The sequence below is a fragment of the Anomaloglossus baeobatrachus genome, chromosome 5 (genome assembly GCF_048569485.1).
Source record: "Anomaloglossus baeobatrachus isolate aAnoBae1 chromosome 5, aAnoBae1.hap1, whole genome shotgun sequence".
Lineage (NCBI taxonomy): Eukaryota > Metazoa > Chordata > Amphibia > Anura > Aromobatidae > Anomaloglossus > Anomaloglossus baeobatrachus.
Window position 1 is genome coordinate 526229791 of NC_134357.1, and position 19443 is coordinate 526249233.

Consider the following 19443-nt stretch of genomic DNA (forward strand, 5'->3'; position numbering starts at 1 on the left):
ACAGTTTGCAATTAGAATTGCGTATCAAAAACGGACAGGTGTGTACAATGCAGAGGTGGTCTAGCTTTATTGACAGCTGAAGAACCAACACTGAGTATCCCAGGCAATTTTAGTATGCCCCTAACAGTGGCAGCACAGTTTGCAATTAGAATTGTGTAGCAAAAATGGACAGGTGTGTAGCATGCACAGTTGCTGTACCTTGCTTGGCAGCAAAGGAACACTAAGGTAGTATCCCAGGCAATTTTAGTATGCCCCTAACAGTGGCAGCACAATTTTCAATTAGAATAGCGAGGCAAAAATGGGCAGGTGGGTAGAATGCCCGGGTGCTGTGGGTAGCAGAACAGCAAAGGAAGCCTCACTTAGTATTCCAGACACTTTTAGGATGGCACAAAAAGTGTCAGCTCTTTGGGCAAATAAAATAGCGTGGCAAAAATGGGCAGGTGGGTAGAATGCACAGGTGCTGTTCGTAGCAGGACAGCAAAGGAAGCCTCACTTAGTATTCCAGACACTTTTAGGATGGCACAAAAAGTGTGAGCTCTTTGGGTAAATAAAATAGCGTGGCAAAAATTGGCAGGTGGGTAGAATGCACGGGTGCTGTGGGTAGCAGGACAGCAAAGGAAGCCTCACTTAGTATTCCAGACACTTTTAGGATGGCACAAAAAGTGTCAGCTCTTTGGGCAAATAAAATAGCGTGGCAAAAATGGGCAGGTGGGTAGAATGCACGGGTGCTGTGGGTAGCAGGACAGCAAAGGAAGCCGCACTTAGTATTCCAGACACTTTTAGGATGGCAAAAAAAGTGTCAGCTCTTTGGTCAAATAAAATAGTGTGGCAAAAATGGGCAGGTGGGTAGAATACAGGGGTGCTGTGGGTAGCAGGACAGCAAAGGAAGCCTCACTTTCTATCCCTGCTAATGAAAAATTGCACCAAGGAATTGCCTGAGCTGATGTAGCCAGACTCTGTTATCTAAAGCCCTGCACAGCGTTAGCACGGACCTGCCTAGCAGCTATGGCTATGAACGCCTGTAAATCAGCGGTGACTGTCACACACACGCAGCAGACAGATAATGGCGGCGAAGCGGAAAGTGGCCGTATCTTACTAGGCAAGGACATGTGACATGCGTAGCCTATGACACATGCCCTTGCTTGTCTGGCAAAAATCCACTTAGCTGTGTGTGTGTCTGTGATTTGCTGACAGGCTGGCCCGCCCCACTGCACGCGCGGTTAGGGGAAAAAAAAAATGGCGATCGGCATTCTCTTAGCACTCAGCAGCAGCACTGATCTAAACCCCTTCCCCCAGCACACTATACGCTAAATTTTGATAATAGCGTGATTCACAATGACTCACACTATTACAGTGAAAAGCCAGCTAGTAACTAGCTAGGTTTTTTGGTGATCGAACCGTTCTCGAACGTAACTCAAACTGTCGAGCAAAAAGCTCGAGTTCGAGGTCGAACACCCCCCAAAAATCACTCGAACATGAAATTGGCGAACCTCGCTCATCTCTACTCATAAACCCATGTTCACACTGTTCCATGAGGCTATTCTTACTGGGATACTCCAGGATAACATCTCAGGATAAACCCTCAGGATTGTATTCACAGTAGAGGTTAAACTTACCAGCCTATCATTTTCCAGCTCAGATTTTGTCCCTTTTTGAATATTGACACCGTATTTGCTATCTATGAATATTAAAAATAATGGTCAGTCTATCACGGTACTTAATTCCTGCAGTACTGGAGGGCGTATGCCATCTGGGCCTGGGGATTTGTCTACTTTAGTGATTTGGAGGCATCGTCATGCTTCCTGCTGGGTTATCAGGTGATACATAAACATGTCACCAGGTTTTTGACACCTAATCTATGAGCAGCATAACGTAGAGGCAGAGACCCTGATTCCGGCGGTGTAGACGTCGCACATACACACGGCTCCGCAACTGTACTTGTCACACACACATGGCTACACTCTGTACAAGCTGTACACATGGCTCTGCTCTGTACACATTAAACACACACGGCCCCACTTCACACGTCATACATACATGGCTCCGCTCTGTACACCTCATACACACACGGCTCTGCTCACTCCGTACACACACACGGCGCTGCTCCGTATGTCTCGTACACACACGGCTCTGCTCACTCCGTACACACACACGGCGCTGCTCCGTATGTCTCGTACACACACGGCTCTGCTACATCCACACTGTAAACCCCTCCTGACCCCACACATAACCTTCACCACAACCAGCACAGCAGAGTCCTGCATACACTGAGGAGCTGATCATGTGACCCCTGACTCCTCCCCTCCATGTGACATCATCACAGGTCCTGTAAGAACAACCATATATCTAGTGGGTAGATGCTAGAATGTATGGGCTTCTTCCAGGTATGACGTAATTTGTCACGTGATAGGGGGAGTGTTCAGAAGATGTTTTCCAGATGGAATAAACATTCTTTCTCTAAGTCCATGTGGGCCTGGAGTTGTTTATACCGTAATAGAAGCGGGGTCTGGGGGTACGAGCTCCAGATGGGGGGTGGGGGGTTCAGGGGGCGGAGCCTGCATTATAGTGGACAGGAGGAAACATCGCCACGCCCACTGACCTGGAAGGAGCCAATACATTCTAGGCCCAACCATATATCTAGTGTGCGGCTCTGCAGGAGGAGGTATGTGGAGATTCCCCATTACTGGGCTCAGGCTCTATAGGGGGAATTAGCTCCATTGTCCTGGTGTGTGTGGCACATGCTGGGACCTGGGCTGGGCCAGGGGGTTCTTGCCCAGTAGGGTTCTTGCCCAGTAGGGTTCCGGGTTGAGGAGGAGTGATCCCGTGCCTTGGGCACTTTGACAATAGCAGTTATTAAAGGGAACCTGTCATCAGAAATTTAGCTATAAAGCTAAAAGTTCCCCCCTCTGCAGCTCCTGGGCTGCATTCTAGGAAGCTTCCTATAGTTTTTTTGGCACCTTTTATACCAAAATAAACACTTTTTAAACTGGTACCTTTTCGTATGCAAATTTCTAAAATCTTCCATGGGGGCGGGCTGCCTGGGGCCCGTTGCTGTCCTCCTGCAGATTTACGCCGCCCCCGAACGCTGAATTTCAAAAGCTCAGGACGCCGCCCCTGGGTGCCCGTGGTCCCGCGCATGCGCTGTTACACTGTAGCGGTGCCGTGCACTGCGTGCACGTGTGACCGCTAGTGACGCTTTGCGCGGGCACGAGGTTATGGGCGGCGCTGTGAGTGTCATCAGTAAGTGCCGCCCATAACTTCGTGACCGCACTTTCCCCTATGACTCCAGCGTTATGCGCAAGCGCTCGCTGGCCTGATGCCCGGACGTCCCCTCCTTCCCATCTATTTCCTGCTGCTGAGCAGGATGGGAAGGAGGGGTCGTCCGGGCATCAGGCCAGCGAGCACTTGCGCATAACGCTGGAGTCATAGGGGAAAGTGCGGTCACGAGGTTATGGGCGGCACTTACTGATGACACTCACAGCGTCGCCCATAACCTCGTGCCCGCGCAAAGCGTCACTAGCGGTCACACGTGCACGCAGTGCACGGCACCGCTACAGTGTAACAGCGCATGCGCGGGACCACGGGCACCCAGGGGTGGCGTCCTGAGCTTTTGAAATTCAGCGTTCGGGGGCGGCGTAAATCTGCAGGAGGACAGCAACGGACCCCAGGCAGCCCGCCCCCATGGAAGATTTTAGAAATTTGCATACGAAAAGGTACCAGTTTAAAAAGTGTTTATTTTGGTATAAAAGGTGCCAAAAAAACTATAGGAAGCTTCCTAGAATGCAGCCCAGGAGCTGCAGAGGGGGGAACTTTTAGCTTTATAGCTAAATTTCTGATGACAGGTTCCCTTTAAGAATACTGTGCGGTTGGAGGTGGTGGAGGATGACAGGACGGATATTCGGCTGGAGTACATTGTCAGGAATGTTGGGATGGGGCTGACTGGAGTACATCGGCAGGAATGTTGGGATGGGGCTGGCTGGAGTACATCGGCAGGAATGTTGGGATGGGGCTGGCTGGAGTACATTGTCAGGAATGTTGGGATGGGGCTGGCTGGAGTACATCGGCAGGAATGTTGGGATGGGGCTGGCTGGAGTACATCGGCAGGAATGTTGGGATGGGGCTGGCTGGAGTACATCGGCAGGAATGTTGGGATGGGGCTGGCTGGAGCACATCGGCAGGAATGTTGGGATGGGGCTGGCTGGAGTACATCGGCAGGAATGTTGGGATGGGGCTGGCTGGAGTACATCGGCAGGAATGTTGGGATGGGGCTGGCTGGAGTACATCGGCAGGAATGTTGGGATGGGGCTGGCTGGAGTACATTGGCAGGAATGTTGGGATGGGGCTGGCTGGAGTACATCGGCAGGAATGTTGGGATGGGGCTGGCTGGAGTACATCGGCAGGAATGTTGGGATGGGGCTGGCTGGAGTACATCGGCAGGAATGTTGGGATGGGGCTGACTGGAGTACATAGGCAGGAATGTTGGGATGGGGCTGGCTGGAGTACATAGGCAGGAATGTTGGGATGGGGCTGGCTGGAGTACATCGGCAGGAATGTTGGGATGGGGCTGGCTGGAGTACATAGGCAGGAATGTTGGGATGGGGCTGGCTGGAGTACATGAGTACATCACCAGGAATGTTGGGATGGGGCTGGCTGGAGTACATCACCAGGAATGTTGGGATGGGGCTGGCTGGAGTACATCACCAGGAATGTTGGGATGGGGCTGGCTGGAGTACATTGTCAGGAATGTGGTGATGGGGCTGGCCGGAGTGGACCTAGAAAAGGTGTTTTGCATCCAGGAATTTGCGAAGGCCGGTAAATTTGACATCTCCTTTTACACAGAGGAGGACTGCCTGAATTTTTACCAGCTGCTGAGAGAACCAGGCGCACGAGTTTCTGCAGTTTATCCTGGTTAATCCACTTTTTTCTAATGTGGAGAGGCCCATCACCGTCCATATGTACAACCCTTTTGTAGACATAGCCATAATTAGAGCGTTTTTGGCCAGATATTGCTCATTTGTTAAAGGAGGCATTAAGCAGAAAAATATGTTTAGGGTGTTTAATGGGAACATAAAATTCTGGGTGCGTTTTAAACAAGATCCAGAGAACATTGGTGGAATAATGCACCCTCCCGGGAATTTTTCCATTGGGGGAGATAGAGGCTATCTTTTCTATCCTGGGCAGCCTCCTTTTTGCAGGAAATGCTTCAAATATGGACATGTGGCTGATAACTGCGAGGCAGGTGTAGCCTGCAGGAATTGCAAACAATTGGGGCATGAAGCCTCGGAGTGCCCCTTTTCCCCTATGTGTGACATCTGTGGTGCAGGAGATCACACTTGTAGGTCTTGCCCTGGCTTGCATCGCCAGTCATTTTTGGAGAGATCTCACTTTGTGAGGCGCAGAGACAGGGATAAGGCTGTGAAGCAAACACCAGCTCTGGAGAATGTGGCTGTTAACCCCCAGGTGTCTGAGGTGCCAGCTGTGTCTGTAATGGGGGCTGTGGTAGTTGATCTTCCCAAGATTGAGAAGCAAGCTATGTTGGTGGACATTGACCTTCCCAAGGTGGAAGCCCTATTGGGGGTGGCAGAGCCCTCTGTGAGGGCCGAGCAATTGGGTGTGGTGCCAGAAACTCCTACCGTGTTTCCCCGAAAGTAAGACAGTGTCTTACATTCTTTTTACCCCCAAAAGTGCCACTATGACTTACTTTCGGGGTATGTCTTATATTGGAAAAAATCCCGCAGCAAGTCTCCATGCAATGTACCGTATGGGGACTTGCCGCGATTGCGCCCTAAGTGTACCGCAAGTTAAGGAAACGTAACCACCAGCGGCTGCACATGAGGGCACTGAGGCTGCGTGATTTTGTATGTTGTCCATGGTCCTGATGGACCACGGACAACATTACTGCAACATTTCAACATTTCTCGGTAGCCGAGCGTTCAGCTGAGCGCCCGACCGCCGACATGTGTCAGCTCTCAGCTGAGCGCTCAGCCGCCGGCATGTCAGGGCGTTCAGCTGAGCGCCAGACCGCCGACATGTGTCAGCTCTCAGCTGAGCGCTCAGCCGCCGGCATGTCAGGGCGTTCAGCTGAGCGCCAGACCGCCGGCATGTGTCAGCTCTCAGCTGAGCGCTAAGCCGCCGGCATGTCAGGGCGCTCAGCTGAGCGCTTTGCCGCCGGCATGTCAGGGCTCTCAGCTGAGAGCTGTCACATGCCGGCGGCATGTCAGGGCTCTCAGCTGAGCGCTCGGCCGCTATAACTGTACTGTAAAGAAGAAAAAAATAAATAAATAAATTTTTACTACGTCTTACTTTCGGGGTACGTCTTACATTAGCCGACCCCCCCCCCTCCCCCAAAACCCCCACTACGTCTTACTATCGGGGAAACACGGTAGTGAGCCACTGCCTGCTTCTTCTCTGGATCTCACTCCTGCAGAGCTGATTGAAGAGTTTCTGAGCCCTGAGCCTGTTTCTCCCTTGACCAAACATCAGGATTTTCATGTATAAGGTGCAGCCAGTGCAGTACTGGCACTATCAGGCACATTGTGTACATACCATTAGAGGGCAGCTCAGGTGTTTAGGCAGCGAAATCCAACTTTATAAAGTTTGCAAATTCGTGCACTTTTTGATTGACGTGTGCACCTCTCTCCTAATGTCTGGGCGTGTTATGCACTTGTATCCCCACCCCCCAAACCCCCCCCCGCCGCCGCCTGTTCCTCGCTCTCACTAGCCGGTATGTAAATTTCTCTCTGCAAAAACATAGCGCCGGAGTTGGCACCTGCACATAGCGCTTATCTCCGGCGCCATGTTTCTGAAGCCCGCAGTACTTAGTATTTTGCGGGAGAGGGCGGCGCATGCGCCCTCGCTTCGTCAGATTTTTGTCTGCAATTCTTGTAAATTCTCCATGGGGGCGGGCCGTGTGGTGTCCGTTACTGTCCCTCCTTCTGGTTTACGCCGTCCCCCAACGCTTCATTTTATAGATCAGCACGCCGCCCACTGCGCCCGAAGTCCCGTGCACTCGAGGACTGCTGGTGACGTGGTCGCAGGCACGATATTATGGGCGGGGCTGTGATTGCATCGCAAGTGCCCGCCCATAATATCGTGGCCGCGCTCTCCCCTTTGCCTCCTGCGTTCTGCGCAAGCGTCTCCTCGTAACCTGTGGTGGCCTGATCCGCTCCTCCCATCTATTTCCTGCTGCAGGGCAAGATGGGAAAGGTGACGTCGGATCATTTGGCCAGCGCTTGCGCAGAACGCAGGAGGCAAAGGGGAGAGCGCGGCCACGATATTATGGGCGGGCACTTGCGATGCAATCACAGCGCCGCCCATAATATCGTGCCTGCGACCACGTCACCAGCAGCCCTCGCGTGCACGGGACCTCGGGCGCAGTGGGCGGCGTCCTTATCTATGAAATGAAGCAATGGGGGACGGCGTAAACCAGAAGGAGGGACAGTAACGGACACCAGACGGCCTGCCCACATGGAGAATTTACAAGAATTGCAGACAAAAAGGTACAACTTTATAAAGTTTTTAATTTGGTTTAAAAGGGGGGCACAAAAACTATAGGAACATTGCTAGAATGCAGCCCAGGAGCTGCAGAGGGGGAAACTTTTAGGTTTAAAGCTCAATTTCTGATGACAGGTTCCCTTTAAGAAAATTTGTGGAGGGAAGAAAGATAGAATTTTGCTGAATGAGGAAGTGCGTGGAGAAGGTGTGATAAAAGAAGTGGCAAGATTTTATAGAGAATTGTATGATGTGAAGGAATGTGAGATGGGGAGGGAGAATGAGTTTCTGCAGGTGGTGAAGAACTTTGTGGATGAGGATGAAGGGCTTAGGTTGCTGGATGATATTACTATGGGGGAACTCCATGATGTGATAAGCAAATCACCTAAGAACAAGTCCCCAGGGCATGACGGGATACCATGTGACTTTTATGTCAAGTTCTGGGACATTGTGGGTAAAGAATTCTTGGAGGTGGTGAAATTCTTATTCACAGGGAAGGTGATGCCGGACTCTATGAAGAGAGGATTGGTGGCTTTACTTTATAAAAAGGGGGATAAGAGGAGTTTGGTGAATTGGAGACCCATAACTTTATTGAATGCAGATTATAAAACCTATGCAAAAATTCTGGCAAGTAGAATGAAGGAGGTGATTGCTTCAGTGATAGGTGAGGAACAGGTCTGTGCGGTGCCCAAGCGTAGGATACATGACAATGTGTGCCTGGTGAGAGATGTGATTGAGGACTGTAAGAATAGGAAGAAAAGTATAATTGTGTGTGCATTGGAGTTTGAGAAGCGTTCGATCGAGTGGCCCATTTGTTTTTGTTTAGTGTGTTGATTAGGCTGCTTTCACACATCTGGTTTTTGCTGTGCGGCACAATCTGGCTCAAAAACCTATGCAACGGATGCGGCGAAAAAAACAGATCCGTTGCATATGTTTTTACATGCGGTCTGTCCGTTTTTTGACGGATGCGGTTTGATACTGAGCATGCACATTTCAAAAAACCGCATCCGGCGGCCGGATGCGTTTTTTTGCCGCAGGACGCCGCATCCGGCGTCCATAGGCTTGCATTGTAAATCGCGTTGGATCCGGCGCAATGCATTTCTTTCGCCGCAGACAAAAACGTGACATGCAACGTTCCATCCGGCCGCCGCATCGGCTAAATATGCTGCATCCGGAAAAACCAGATGCAACGCAAGGCCATGCGGCACAATCCGGCGCTAATGCAAGTCTATGCGGAAAAAACGTATCCGGCGGCAAAAAACGGTTGCGTTTTTTCTGAAAAGCGCTGTATTGCAAAAACCGGATGTGTGGAAACAGCTTTAGGCTATGTGCGCACGTTGCGTATTTTCATGTAGTTACCCTGCAATCTGCATCGCATCGTAACTGCATGCGTCCTGTGTCCCCAGCACAATCTATGGAGATTGGGCTGGGGACGTACGCACGTGGCTTTTGAAAGCGCAGCCCTTCGGCTGCTGCCCGAAGTGTGCGTTCTAAGAAGTGACATGTCACTTCTTTCATGCGCTCTGCATGTAGCCCCCGCTCTGTCTATGGGAGGGGCTACGTGCAGAGCGCATGAAATCGACTTTTGTTCTGCAGCGATTTGAAGCGCACGTGTGCTGTTCAAATCGCTGCAGAAATTTCTGCAGGTCCAGTACGCAACGTGCGCACATAGCCTTCGAATGGGTTTACCTGAGCTTTTGGTCAGATTGATTGAGTGTTTGTATGAAGGTGCTCAGAGTGTGAATGTTTTTTTCACAGAACCTTTCAGGATTTTGTCTGGTGTTAGACAATGTTGTCCACTTTCTCCTATTTTATTTATTTGTGTGTTAAGGCCCAGTCACACACAACGACTTACCAGCGATCCCGAAAACGATGCGACCTGATAGGGATCGCAGGTAAGTCGCTGGGAGGTCGCAGGTGAGATGTCACACAGTCAGATCTTACCAGCGATGCAGGAACAATACAGGTCGCAGTAGCGACCTGTATAACGATCTCGGCAGTCACTGTGACCCTGTCACACAGTGTCAAACACAGCGATGTGTGCTGCCCAGCAGGACATCGCCTTTGAAGAAAATGGCCTGGACCATTCTGCAACGATTAGCGATCTCACAGCAGGGGCCTGATCGCTGGTAGGTGTCACTGTGGGGCCCCGAGGCTCGGTGTCGGTGCAGCGGCGCATTACCTTCAGGGACTCCACGCGGCTGGATCTTGTCACAGGTAGGAAATCCTCTATTTTGATTGTCGTGACGCCACTCTCAGAATTGCGGTCAGTGGAGACCGCCACTGCAGGTTAGGGGTGCCTGGGGCTGATAGTAGGTGCAGTCAGTTGTAATAGCCTCCTGAGAGTGAGGCATGCCCCAGGGTCCCGTGTAGGTGTGTGGAACTACAAGTCGCAGAATGACTCACACGCACAAGCAGGATGTCTTTCAGGGGTTTTTACTCACTGATGGTGGCTGGGTGAGTAACTCGGGCGTAGCTGGGATGAACCAGGCTGGAACCAGGTGTCCTTCAGGCTGACTGGTGAGGGTGGCTACCAACTCGCCTTCCTTAGCCCGTTGTGTTTTGGGGTAACCCCTGCTTGAAGCCCTGCTGGGGTCGCCCAGGGAAGTTGCTGGTGCCTCTCTCCCCTTCTTTTGGCCCGTTTGCTTGTAGCCTGGACCAGGTCACTCCGGCTGCTTGCCTCCTGTGAGCTATGGGCCCTCACTTTGGCTACATGGCTGCGGACTCTGTGGTGTTGTCTTGGGGGTGTAAAGTGCCCCTTCATGCAGGTTTGGCAAAGGACAGGTGGATCTATCCCTGCACCGGGACCTGTTACCCGTTTGGGCCTGGTATCTCCCTGACAGTCTCCTTACTCTCCACTCCGTTGCTCTCTCTTTAGTCGTGGGTGGATTTCGGGCAGCACTACCAGGTGACCGATCTCCCCCGTCGGTAGTCACTGCGCGTACGTTGTCAGAATTGTGTAGAGCTACAGGGTCTGCTTCTGCCCTCCCTGAACTTCACCACTCAACTCTCTTCGGCTCACTCTTCCCTCCTCTCCTGTTCTTGCCTACGTCACCTAGCAACCAGGCTCTCTACCACACCCCTCGAGTGGAGATGGAGGCTTCGCCCCCTCCTGGGATCCCCAGGGGTCCTCTCAAAGGTAAATGTGTGAGACCTGATCACTATGCGCCTGTGTAGTCACACCTCGGTCAGCCTTCTGGATTACCTGTTTTGTACTGTCCCCAGCATGGGTGCAGTACTCAGTGGTGCCTGACCAGGTCAGGGGCGCCACATTCCCCCTTAGTTATCACCAGCACGTCCTCGGGCTGCAAGACAACATTTTAAAATGCGTAAAACAGTAAAACATGGTAAAACGTTTTAAAACCATCAGGTACCATACATCACCACCCTCCACCCACAAGTCCGTTAACCCACCCTAAACCCTCTCAGGCGGCAGGTCACCGGTTTCTTTTGGTAACCAGGTCTGGGCCATCAGCCTCCCCCGTTGGCCGCGCCTTCAGCCACTTCTGGCAGGATGTAGAGGCGGCTTTCATGGTCTGGTGGTTTCAGGGTATACCTGGCCTGGTGGAGCCGCGCCTTCAGCCTCTTCTGGCAGGATACAGAGGCGGCCTCCACTGTTGGTGCTGACCAGGTACCCTCTTTGTGGTGGAGAGCCAGGCCCCATAAACAGGCGTGCTCCCTGGTAGTGGTTGTACCTCTGGGGTAACTATAAACATTGCGAGAGTTTGTGGCTATAGCCAGTTCATAGCCTTAAGGTTCATGGGTTAGAGTGCAAAAGGGTTTCTCACACAAGTTCATGTGGGCACGTGCTTAAACTTGAACGTTGCAAAACTTTTCAAACTGCTGTAGTTTTCTTTACTTTTCTCTACTCCATTCCACCAGGGCTTTTGCCTATTGGGCTTTGGCACCTGACATTTTCTAGGTTTCTGTCGTCTATTTCTTTTTCTGTATCTTCATCTTCTGTTGTTGAGATAGCAGGTTTGCTGTAGGGATTTCTGGGGCAGGGTGTGACATCTAGTGCGTACCATCCGCGTTCTCCTTGGTGCTTTGTGAATTCTACTGAGTCTCCTATCTGTAGGTTTCTTCCTGGATGTCCTCTAGGTAAATGTGCTCTAACATCCCTTCTGTTCACAAAGATGCCCTCTTTTACACCAGGTGCTACTATAAAGCCATATCCAGACCTTAGACTGAAGTCTTCTACAACTCCTCGACAAAGTGGGCCTCTGACCTGCGATTTGGCCCTTCTCAGGGACCGCTTTTCCTCTAAGTCTCTGGCCGTGACCTCGTCCTTCTCCTCGGGAGACTGCTGTGCAGGTGGATCCCTTGTCCTGCTGCGGCGCCGTGTCCTGCGGGCTGGGTCCTGCCTGGCTGCCACCTCACCGCTTGCAGGCTCCCAGGTGAGGTATCTGGACAAATCTTCCTCAGCGGAGGATGTCGGGCCCTCTTCATCCCAGCGGGAGTACGGCAGCATCTCTGGCTCTTGGACTGGTGCTGCATCCACTGCTGATGGCTCTGGGGTCAGCTTCTCAGCTTCCTGGCCTCCCCTCCCCCTTAGTTCTTCTGGGCACTCCTCTTGTGGCAGCGCTAGGGATGGATTTTCATCAGCAGGCCAGGGCGGGGGACCCTTTGGCATGAATGTTGCAGGAGTCTTCCTGTGAGTATGCGGAGGGAGCAGATACCGGTCCACCATCTCCTTTGGGAAGTGGGCCTCTAGATCAGCCTTCAGCCTCCAGTATTCGGGGTCCTCCCCCAGCAGGGACTTCCTAGCAGGGACTTCCTTGGGCTGGGGAGCGGTGTCTGCTCTGACCTGGCAGGCCGGGGTAAATAATTGTACAGTCTTGTCTTGGCGGGCCGAGCCTGGCGTGGCAGCGGCCTGGTCTTGGCGGGCCGAGCCTGGCGTGGCAGCGGCCTGGTCTTGGCGGGCCGAGCAGGGCATCGCTGCGGCGGCCTGGATTGGCGTCGCAGCTGCGATGGGATCTGTGCGGGCCGGGCTGGGCGCTTCTGCGGCCTGGATTGGCGTCGCAGCTGCGATGGGATCTGTGCGGGCCGGGCTGGGCGCTTCTGCGGCCTGGATTGGCGTCGCAGCTGCGATGGGATCTGTGCGGGCCGGGCTGGGCATCGTTGCGGCGGCCTGGGCTCGGCGGGCCGCACCTGACGTGGCTGCGGCCTGATTCAGCGTCGCCGCGCCGGGCATCTCTCCAGGGACCGCGGGCATGGCAGCAGGGGTCGGGGCACTCGCGCTGACAGGGGCAACACAGGACTCACCCATCGGTAACATCATCGGGGTCTGAGTCGTCGCCGCTCGGTCTGGCACTCGTCGTGCGGTTCCCCTCTCATAGGCCTGAACCGCTGCAGCCATCTCCAGGAGCTCCGTGCGTCCCTCGCTGATCTGCCATATGACCCTGGCCTCTAGTTGGTCGCAAAACTGGGCAAGTTCCCGACACCACCAGGCAGCGGAGCCTGGCTCTGGGTCTCTGCGTTCAGACGCCATTTCTTCCGCGTCTCCTTCTTCTAGTAGCAGGCTTCTGGCTCCCTTTCTTTCCCGACGTCTCTGAACGTCTCCGCTCTCCTCACTTGCGAGGGCAGGACCCTTCAGGGGATCTCTGGGTAGCCACACCTCTTCGTGGGCGGTAACTTCTCCCAGCGCGGGCTGCTGTTGTTTTTCAGCGCGCTTTTCATGGTGGCAATATGGCGGCGCTTCCAATTTTCCAAGCGGACCGCCCAGGCACATGGTCACCTGTCTGAACAGGTCTAGTCCTTATCCTGTTCGTGACGCCAGAAGTGTGGGGCCCCGAGGCTCGGTGTCGGTGCAGCGGCGCATTACCTTCAGGGACTCCACTCGGCTGGATCTTGTCACAGGTAGGAAATCCTCTATTTTGATTGTCGTGACGCCACTCTCAGAATTGCGGTCAGTGGAGACCGCCACTGCAGGTTAGGGGTGCCTGGGGCTGATAGTAGGTGCAGTCAGTTGTAATAGCCTCCTGAGAGTGAGGCATGCCCCAGGGTCCCGTGTAGGTGTGTGGAACTACAAGTCGCAGAATGACTCACACGCACAAGCAGGATGTCTTTCAGGGGTTTTTACTCACTGATGGTGGCTGGGTGAGTAACCCGGGCGTAGCTGGGATGAACCAGGCTGGAACCAGGTGTCCTTCAGGCTGACTGGTGAGGGTGGCTACCAACTCGCCTTCCTTAGCCCGTTGTGTTTTGGGGTAACCCCTGCTTGAAGCCCTGCTGGGGTCGCCCAGGGAAGTTGCTGGTGCCTCTCTCCCCTTCTTTTGGCCCGTTTGCTTGTAGCCTGGACCAGGTCACTCCGGCTGCTTGCCTCCTGTGAGCTATGGGCCCTCACTTTGGCTACGTGGCTGCGGACTCTGTGGTGTTGTCTTGGGGGTGTAAAGTGCCCCTTCATGCAGGTTTGGCAAAGGACAGGTGGATCTATCCCTGCACCGGGACCTGTTACCCGTTTGGGCCTGGTATCTCCCTGACAGTCTCCTTACTCTCCACTCCGTTGCTCTCTCTTTAGTCGTGGGTGGATTTCGGGCAGCACTACCAGGTGACCGATCTCCCCCGTCGGTAGTCACTGCGCGTACGTTGTCAGAATTGTGTAGAGCTACAGGGTCTGCTTCTGCCCTCCCTGAACTTCACCACTCAACTCTCTTCGGCTCACTCTTCCCTCCTCTCCTGTTCTTGCCTACGTCACCTAGCAACCAGGCTCTCTACCACACCCCTCGAGTGGAGATGGAGGCTTCGCCCCCTCCTGGGATCCCCAGGGGTCCTCTCAAAGGTAAATGTGTGAGACCTGATCACTATGCGCCTGTGTAGTCACACCTCGGTCAGCCTTCTGGATTACCTGTTTTGTACTGTCCCCAGCATGGGTGCAGTACTCAGTGGTGCCTGACCAGGTCAGGGGCGCCACATCACACATAACGAGATCGCTAACGGGATCGCTACTGCGTCACCAAACGGTGACTCAGCTGCGATCTCGCTAGCGATCTCGTTATGTGTGACAGTACCTTTAGAACCTCTGTTACAATTGATTAGGCGAGATAAGGTTGTGAAAGGGTTTTTGGCTCCGGGTAGTGATGGTAAGGTCGTGAAGGCTGTGGGCTACATGGATGATGTGTGTGTGTTGTGCGACTCTGGCTGTGATTTCCAAAGGGTGAAATTGTTGGTGAAATTTTTGTCTTGCGTCTGGTTTCAAAATTAATTGGGGGAAAAGTAAAATTAAGGTTCTTTTTAATCCTCATATGGTGAGGGATGTGGATATGGAATGTGTGAATGAGGGTATTGAGGTGCTGGGTGTCAGTTTGGATGAGGAGTTGAAAGGTGAGAAAAGTTGGGATGTAATGAGTGGTAAGATAGCGAGGAAATTGGATTTTTGGAGGCTGCGTGAATTATCCTTCACAGGGAAAATATTGGTCATCAAAAGTGTAATATTGCCTATGATTATGTATTTAACGTTGGTGTTTCCTCCGCCATGTGTCTTTTTTTAGGCGTATAAATAGATTATTGTTTATATTTTTATGGGGTAGTAACATAGAGAAAGCTAAAAGAGAGATTCTCTTGAAAAGTAGAAGGAATGGGGGTTTGGGTTTCCCTAACCTGGAGGTTTATATTGGGTTAAATTGCATTAGGTTTTTAATAACTTTATTTGCTAAGGAAACTAAAGCTGCTATGTCATGTAAAACTGTTGAAGGGTCTTCACCCCCCTCCTTTCCACCATCAGCCACAGATCGTCATGACGATTATCTGATCGGCCTGAAGCGTAGGTATTTATGACTGGGGTGATGGTACAGCTACAGCAGCAGTAGATGCAGAGAAAGACAATCCTTTGTTCTATTGGAGGGAAAACCGCCAAAGCAATTTTTTAAGCGCTACGTTAATGCTAGAAAAATGAAAAACATATTTCCAGAATCCCTGTGTCGTGCAGAACCCAACGCACCATCTTGCTTGACGGGGAGATCATGACAAATTAGTATTGGCCAGTAAAATTAGGCTAGATGCGTTGTGTTTGGTGTCTATGTAAATGTAAAATCGAGAGATAAAATATGACGCTAATATCTTTCACCTGTGTGGCCCAGGGGCCAAGATATGTAAAAAGCTAGAATTGAGGAACTGTGTGACCATCTGAGCACAGCCCACAAGAGACTGTAAAATGATGTCACAGAGAAAGGGGGGCTAGCTAAGGCATAAGAGAGACAGCTCCTTTCTGGGGGGGTCAGTCAGTATTTAGAAGGCATCTGTAAGAGGTGATGCTGGCTGTCTCTTAACATCTTCTTCCTTTGGAGACCTTCCACTCCCTAAGTTTGGACGTCGCTTCTATGGCACGAGTTTAGTGTAAGTTTCACGTTTATAACTTTTATTTTTAACCCCTTCAGCCCCGGGGCACTTTCCGTTTTTGTTTTTTGCTCCCCTTCTTCCGAGAGCCGTAACTTTTTTTATTTTTCCGTCAATCTTGCCATATGAGGGCTTGTTTTTTGCGGGACAAGTTGTACTTTTAAATGAAACCATAAGTTTTACCATATGGTGTACTGGAAAGCAGCAAAAAAATTCCAAGTGTGGAAAAATTGTAAAAAAAAGTGTGATGGCACAATAGTTTTTGGGATGTTTTATTCACGGTGTTCACTATATGGTAAAACTGATGTGTAGGTATGATGCCTGAGGTCTGTGCGAGTTTGTAGACACCAAACATGTATAGATTTACTTGTATCTAAGGGGTTAAAAAAAATTCACAAGTTTGTCCAATAAAAGTGGCGCACGTTTTGCGCCATTTTCCGAAACACGTAGCGTTCTTATTTTTTGGGATCTATGGCTCAGTGATGGCTTATTTTTTGCGTCTCGAGCTGATGTTTCTCATGGTAGCATTTTTGCGCAGATGCTACGTTTTGATCGCCTGTTATTGCATTTTGCGTAAAACTTGCGGCGACCAAAAAACGTAATTTTGGCGTTTGGAATTTTTTTTGCCACTACGCCGTTTACCAATCAGATTAATTGATTTTATATTTTGATAGATCGGGCATTTCTGAACGCGTCGATACCAAATATGTGTATATTTATTTCTTTTTTAACCCTTTAATTTTCAATGGGGGGAAAGGGGGGTGATTTGAACTTTTAGGTTTTTTGGTTTTTTTTTAATTTTTTTATAACTTTTTTTTAACTTTTTTTATTTTATTTTACTGGTCCCCCTAGGGGGCTATAGCGATCAGCAATCCGATTGCTGATCGCTATCTGCTGATCACAGCTATACCGCTGTAAACAGCAGAAATAGTCACTTTCTTTTTTCCTCTGCTCCGTGCCGAGGAAGAATGAAAGTGAAACCTCATAGCATCAGGCGTCATCACATGACCCTGTGCTACGATGGCAACCACCGAACGTCATGTGATCACTCACGTGACGTCCGGAGGGGGCGGCGGTAAGTAAATAACATGGCCGCGCGCATATAGAGCTCGCTGCCAGACATTGGCAGCGAGATCTAAGGGGTTAATGTTCCGGGTGGAATGCGATTCCACTCGGAACATGTAGGCACACATGTCAGCTGTTGAAAACAGCTGATATGTGTGCCGATCCACGCCGCCTGCCCGCGGCAGGGAGCGGGGCTTACCGGGACACGATCCATGACGGAAAGATCCGTCCATGGTCGTGAAGGGGTTAATGTAACTGTCTATACTGTAATTTGTATTGTTCCCTTTTGTAAATTCTTGTATATTTTTTTAAACCCTGCCTATTTTCGGATTAAATATATAAAAATGTAATAGTTTCTTTCCTCATGCTTTATATACGAATCCAAAAACCCGAAGGGCCTTATGCTATCTGAAACAGGTCCCCAGCTACCCAGAAAGCTGGGTGGTAGCAGCGTAATTGTTATTGCATAGAATTATTGGAGTGCTATCAGTAAGGGTACCGAGGTGTATGTATATATGTGTGTATATATATGTGTACATATATGTGTATATATATGTATATATATATGTGTATATATATGTGTGTATATATATATATGTGTATATATATATATATATATATTTGCGGGAATCGGTGATATATACATTTACCCTTGCTGTGAGACCTCCAATATTTGGCATTATTAGCTCAGCAGCCTCGTCTTATGCATTGTCCTGCAGTACCAAAAGTGGTCTGCAGACAAGGGGGGCGCTAGAGAGTAGTCGTGTTTGACAAATCAGCGAACAGCTGTGGGATTTTCTGAGTGACTCCCCCGGCGGTTCGTGACATGCTAGTATGGCCAGATATTTGGCCGGTACTATGACCAACCGACTACAATGGTCTTTTCAGGACAATAGTAAAGGGGGTGTCACACGGTACGATATATCGTGCGATCTGTCGTCGGGGTCACGTCGATAGTGACGCACATCCGGCATCGTATGAGATGTCGTACCGTGTGACACCTCCGAACAACTGTTAATGAGCAATAATACCTTATTGTTGCTCGTTGACATGTCGTTCTTTTTCATAATCTCGTTCGTCCTTCTGTGCGCCGGTTGTTCGTCGCTCCCAAGGTAGCACACATCACTCCGTGTGACACCTCAAGACCGACGAACACAGCTTACCTGCGTCCCACTGGCAATGAGGAAGGAAGGAGGTTACGTCCCGCTCATCTCCGCCCTGCCGCATGTATTGGCCGCCGTGTAACGTTGCTGTGACGCCGAACGTCCCTCCCCCTTCAGGAAGTGGATGTTCGCCACCCACAGCGAGGTTGCTAGGCAGGTAAGTACATGTGACGGGGGTTTAACGACTTTGTGCGCCACGGGCAATGAATTGCCCGTGACGCACAAACGACGGGGGCGGGTGCGATCGCTCGTGCGATCACACGATAGATCGTACCGTGTGACGCCGGCTTAAGCCAATTGCCTTTCTGTGTCCGCTGTGGTATTTGAGGGTGGAAGCCTTTATCAAAAAATTTCATCTGGAGAAAATGTCTATGTTGAGCTTTCTTAACAAGAAGGTTTTGACCAAGAGAATGTGTATGAATGATGTGATGTGCGTGATTGCAGGGTTGAAGTCCGCAGAAGGTGTCTGGCGAAAATTGGAGTGTTGTGACTTGTCTAATAAACAAAGATTTCGTGTGGATGTCTTTGCATGGGGTGCTGCCGGTGAGGAGCGTGCAGAAAAGAAAGGGGGGGTTGGCTGTGTCTGAACGGTGTCCAAGAGAGCAGTGTGGAAGTGATGAGGAGGTGGGTCATGTGTTGTGGTCATGCAAATTTGCTACGGATGTCTGGAATAAGATGAGTAGGTTATGTATGGAATTGACTGGGATACAGTGTCTGACTTATAAGATTATTATGTTTGGGTTATGTAAATGAAACAGGACGGAGGATAGATTGTTGTGGATATTTTTGGCTTGTGTGAAGGAAGTGCTCTGGAATTGTAGAAATCTGTATGTGTATAAGGAGGAGGTGATTGTGTCAGTATGATCTTAGAGAAATTGCATTTCTATTATAAGTATGATTTGGAGAGAGGACTGGATGCAGAGGGGATGTGGAAGTTTTTGAAGTGGAAACAGATATTTGTGTGATTTGTATATTTGGATTTCATGGTTATAAGTTTGTAACAGTTATGGTTTTTCTTTTGTGATGACACTGAATTAAAGGAAAACCTTATATGATGATTAAGACGTGACCATGTGATTTCTTCCTATGGGAGCACAGGGCTATGGTGGACACTCTAGTCTAGATCTTAACCTGAAAGGTTTTATAAAAAAAATAAATAAATAACCCCTTCAGCAGTGAGACTCTTTTGCTATATTTGGGCCTATATTCCAGGAGATATACCTTTTCCCCTCATACATTGTGCACACAGTACGTTACCTCTTTCGTGACCCCCTCCCTTATGACGCTCTCAGGATAACTGCCCCCTGGATGGCCTCCTATATCAGGGGATGTGGCGTTGGGTGTTTGGTTGATCTTTGGGGTAGGAGCTGGACATGTTTATGGAAGCATC

The 19443-nt window shown here is 50.6% G+C and overlaps 1 protein-coding gene across 1 annotated transcript in view; it reads left to right on the plus strand.

The window, feature by feature from the left end:
• The first annotated feature begins 2574 nt into the window (after positions 1-2574).
• Positions 2575-19443, plus strand: part of LOC142312098 (uncharacterized) — an 85977-nt gene continuing 69108 nt past the window's right edge. The window contains exon 1 of the mRNA XM_075350977.1: positions 2575-2662. The gene's annotated coding sequence lies outside the window, so the exon portion shown is untranslated. The remainder of the gene's footprint in view (positions 2663-19443) is intronic.